The sequence below is a fragment of the Gadus morhua genome, chromosome 16 (assembly GCF_902167405.1).
Source record: "Gadus morhua chromosome 16, gadMor3.0, whole genome shotgun sequence".
In the NCBI taxonomy this organism is placed as follows: Eukaryota; Metazoa; Chordata; class Actinopteri; order Gadiformes; family Gadidae; genus Gadus; species Gadus morhua.
The window spans coordinates 17833922-17839009 of NC_044063.1; the positions used below are offsets into that span (position 1 = coordinate 17833922).

Here is a 5088-nt window from a genome sequence, read left to right on the forward strand (position 1 = left end):
CCTCTCTGTCTGTCTCTCCATCTCAATCACTAAATCACTATCTCTGTCTCTGTCTGTCTCTCTCTGTGTCTGTCTCCCTCTCTCTTTTCAATCACTTCACTGGGTCTATAATGGTGGGGATGGGTGTGTCTGACACACTGATGTGTGTGTGTGTGTGTGTGTGTGTGTGTGTGTGTGTCTGTGTGTGTGTGTGTGTGTGTGTGTGTGTGTGTGTGTGTGTGTGTGTGTGTGTGTGTGTGTGCGTGCGTGTGGTACAGATTGCCAGTGCCCACCGGGCCATGCATGTCCACCTGGAAGTGCTGAGCCGGCGGTCTGCAGCCCTGGAACATTCCAGGCCTCCGCTGGGCAGTCGACTTGTGTAGCCTGCCCACCAGGTGACCAGCCAACCCACACACAAGGTTCTAGGAAGGATGGGGGAGGTGTTATCCCTATGGTAACGGCTCACTCCAACACCGTGCTAATTGGTTTTTAGCGAGTAGCCTACGCGTCGTTGAGTTTAACCGCTCGGTACAATGAACATTGTTGTATATAAAACGCGGCGCACACACCGCGGCGTTATCCTACACGTGTCAGAAAGGCTTAAGCCTGTCTCGGAGTGAGGCGAATCCATAAACAGCTGACCAGACAGAGCTCCTCACGTCCACACGTCCACACGTCCACACGTCCACACGTCCACACGCACCACATAGTGTAGCATACCCTCTCAGTGTTGGTGTCGGCTCTGCATTATGTCAGGGTGCCTTTAAAAAGGCACCCTGACATTATGAAAAGAATGGGACCTGACTGTTGGGAAGGGGGCAAAACAGTTCATAAACTGTTTGGCGGGAACTGGCAAAAGCAATACAACAACAAAACAACAAAGCTATTTTCTAAATGACGCTATTATTTTTGTAACAGAGACAAAATGGCAGAGACTCCTATGTCCAAGACCATAGAAGACCAACACAATATGATTTTGAGTCCACTGGCACTTTAACGAGAGATGCCAAACCCAGGCTTTTTTGTGGGGGGAATTGACTGGAATTTAAATTGCCTGCTCTAGGTTTCTACTGTATGGAGGGTGCGTGGCTTCCTACTCCATGCCCCCCAGGCAGTGTGGGTCCATTACCTAATCAGACAGCCCCTGGTGACTGCTCCCTCTGCCCCTCCGGCTCCTTCTGCAACAGCGGCGGTCTGACCCAGCCGTCTGGACCCTGCAGCCCAGGTTTCAATCTCCGATCTCATTATGTTGGGGTGAACAGTGGGAGAAGCTATCATTTTGTTTCGTGTGCTGCAGCCCCCTTGGAACTAAAAATAGACGGGGCTGTATTAGCTTAGCTTTTTCTTCAATATCCTTGGCCCACCATTACGCCGGTACGTAACGTATAAATAGCAACTTAACCTTTTCGTGTTTCCAACCTTCTTTTTCTAGGTCATTTCTGTACTCAGGGAGCCAGCGAAGCTTCCCCTGTCTCCCAGCCTTACGGAGATCTGTGTCCAAAGGGTCACTTCTGTCCTGAGGGAAGCGCCTCTCCCAAGCCCTGCCCCATGGGCAGCTACCTCCGCCAGACCGGGGCCTCCTCCCCCACCCACTGTCTCCCCTGTCCCCCGGGGGAGTACTGCCTCGTTGCTGGAGCTCCCAAGCCCACAGGTTGACCGGAGAAACCCAACGTTCACCAGCTATTTCAATCAAACATACACAGAGAGACACACAGTATTTCCTCTCGAAGCCCAAAGGACACACAGCAGGGATTTTGGTTCATATTTACAGTCGCACCATAAAACATTTATAGAATCATAACTTTTTATCCAAGCGAAACACGGCTAGCGTGAATGTACCGGGGATGTGATTCTTTGCCGGCTTCGTGTTCGGCTGAAGTCTAATGGGTGTGTAAAACTGCAAACAGCGATTTAGTATCTGCCCCGCCATGGACCTGCGCTTTTGGCTGCACACCCGATAAATAAATGAAATGTGCTGAACCCCTGTCCTCTATCTTCTGGTTGTAGGCGCGTGCTTGGCAGGGTTTTACTGTTTTGGGGGTGCAGACAGCCCAGCGCCCCGTGCCAACCCATCCTTGTTCAGCTGTCTGATCCGGGCGGTGGCAGATAATACCACAGCGCTGGAGTACTTATGGACCCGCAATCATTCCTGCTTCAACAGCCCTGATGTCTGTGGTAAACACAGAAAGCTTCCTCAGATAACGCACCATTCACAGAGCGACACCTGTGCTCAGGCAGTTCTTTTCGATATAGCAATGTATAATGAAAAACCCCATCCTGCAGATCATTCTTTTTACTCTTTAACTTGCCGTACCCTTTAAATTTCCCGTTTAAAAAAAAAATCGAAATAGTTATTTGTTAAGCACATTTAAATGAAGTCTGTAATGAGTTCAAGTGTCTTGACTAATTAGATAAAGTAAGTTTGCCTATTGATCGTGGAGCAATGTCAGGGGAAAAAGCTAATCCTCTGTTCCTTCTGACCCTGTTTGAGCATGCAGGTCCAGCTGGATGGGGAAATGAGAGCATGCAGTCAATGAGGGTTTCTGACCTCCTATTCAGCCAGCTGATGCTCTGTCTCAAGGCTTCGGCTCCCGCTTCAATTACACACAAGGGAGACATCTGCCCCAGGGGTCCGTAATTCCAGACTGAGAACCCATGTTTATACCTAATAAATACTGAATATGTTATTGATTGCCGTTAGAAACGTAGAAAGCATATCACCAGAAGCAGAATTTCAATCAGAATCTAACATTTATCGATGCAATATATATATTCAATGCTTAAATATGGGTTTAGGTCTAAAATGCTATTGATTATGACTCACGATTTATTTACTTACTGCACAACCTTGCCCACAACCGTCATCAATCTTTACTTACCCATTTGACATCCATGCATTGGAATCTCATCCTTTGCATTATCCATGCTTTACTGAACATAATATTCAATAACTCTGCAAAATTTCCAGTATTATTCCATTAAATATCCCTTTAATGCGCTGCATGCTTCTAGGTTTCTACTGTCCGTCAGGGTCTTCCCAGCCGCGGCCCTGTGACGCAGGCTCTTACTGTAACACCACTGGGCTGGCTGCCCCGGGGGGTCTCTGTGGGGCAGGCTACCACTGTACCAGGGGCTCCGCGGACCCCCACGCCCTCCCGTGCCCTGCCGGACACTACTGCCCCCGGGGAAGCCCCGAACCCCTGCCCTGCCCCGTCGGAACCATCAAAGGTACTGAGAGAGGCTTCAGAGGGCATAACCCTCAGGGCGGGTCGAGGTGTGCTGTGGTTATGGCGAAGCACTCGCCGTGTGAAGATGAGAGCAACTGTGTCACGTACCGCCTTGCCAAAAGACCCATCGGGCAGGATGAAGGTCTCGGCTTGGTCTTTGCGTTTGTTTGTGATGCGCGGGAGATGAATAATTGAGCAGACACAACACTGAACAGAAGCGGGAGGCATTTCTTTCATCTGATTGTTATTGGACTGCATTTGTTCCATTCTATTCCATCGGCTCGCAGAGGAAGTGGAGTTAAAGCTCCCTGTTCAGAGATGCATGGAAATATATTACTAAAAGGGGCTTTTGTTCTCCCTGCGGAGGGGATAAATAATTACAATACGAAGTGCTTCAGTGACATAATCGAGTTCATGTTAGCTGATGAGCAACCGACCTCCATCAAATGGAACGTACAAGAGCCTGGTGGTGGAGTGTGTGTGTGGGGGGGGGAAATTAATCAACCACTGTCTTCATTAAGTTAACTTGGTCTATCTTGTGTTTCACATGTCCATTCAATCAACCAAGGAATCGACAACGAATCGGAGCCCTCCGGTGTTTGAGTCACCGAGCCATTTAGTAGTCAGAGACACAAACCAGCAGGCAGATTCCCATGGATGGCAATAATTGATTTTGGTGCAATGTACATGTTATGGGCTTACAGATTCCCAGGGTGGAGTTACCATGGAAGCTTGTAGGCCGTGTCCACCAGGACTCTACTGTGCCCAACCGGCCCTCACTCAGCCCACTGGTCAGTGTACTGAAGGCCACTACTGCCCTGAAGGACAGACCTGCGGTACACCCAAACAACACGTCTGTCAGCCTGGACACCATTGTGAGAAGGTCAGTCCGGTCTATTTGCCGACCATCCGCCAAAATCTGAGCCTGTAACCTGTTTTTGGCTGTTGGATGTTCTCCTTACAGTGACATTTGCAGGTTTATTTGTTTCGATTTTTGTTCATTTACCCTACCATCCTTTAAGATAGAAGCGCTGTGATTGATGTATTTTTCTTCTATGTATCAGGGCAGTGTCAGAGAGACAGCGTGTCAGCCAGGCAGCTATCAGCCCAGAGAAGGGCAGGGCAGCTGTGAGACATGCCCTGCTGGCTCCTACTGTCCAGACCAAGGTATTGGACGCATTGCCTAGACATGGATAAGAATAGCCATAGCTCCAGAACTAGATATCAGTAGATGTTGTTCTAGTTTAATTATTCATCCCAAAAGCCAAGATTCACTGTTCAATTTCTTTCACATTTTGAAGTGTTTTTTCTAAGTGCCATATTTCAATGTTAACCTTTTTTTATGTAATCCCATCAATGCATCAGGTACGACCCTTCCGGTCGGCTGTGACAGGGGATATTATTGTATCCGTGGATCGGAAAATCAGCGCTCTTGTCCCGCGGGGACCTACAGCAACCAATCTGGATTGGTGAATGAATCACACTGCCTGCGCTGTGACCCCGGCTATTTCTGTAAAGAAGCAGGTAGGAAGGCATCAACACTTTGCTGTTGTGGATAGATTATCCTCTCATAATCCACGTCTTGCAATTCCAAATGAGGTGCAGTCAATAATGGAAATAATACCATACAATTAAATGCTAAAATCTAAAATAATATAAAGATTAATATTTAGAATACTAATGAACTTGCATAAAAACTAAATAGTAGCATGAAATAAAGGATCCATGTTGAAAACTCAATTAAATTTATAGATATATATTTTTTTAATCAATTTATGTTGTATGACTACTCATATTATTTACTTCTGTTTGCTTGGATGTTGGACCCAAAGGCAGGACGTCCCCGAGCGGCCCCTGTGCGGCGGGCTACGTGTGCACTGGG

At 47.7% G+C, this 5088-nt stretch overlaps 2 long non-coding RNA genes across 2 annotated transcripts; both read left to right on the plus strand.

The window, feature by feature from the left end:
* The first annotated feature begins 250 nt into the window (after positions 1–250).
* Positions 251–1622, plus strand: LOC115561765 (uncharacterized). The gene is made up of 3 exons (XR_003979970.1): positions 251–374; positions 1043–1204; positions 1412–1622. It is a non-coding gene; the product is annotated as an uncharacterized LOC115561765 (long non-coding RNA).
* Positions 1623–3914: 2292 nt separating this feature from the next.
* Positions 3915–4718, plus strand: LOC115561764 (uncharacterized). Its single transcript, XR_003979969.1, has 3 exons — positions 3915–4089; positions 4271–4373; positions 4572–4718. It is a non-coding gene; the product is annotated as an uncharacterized LOC115561764 (long non-coding RNA).
* Positions 4719–5088: the final 370 nt, after the last annotated feature.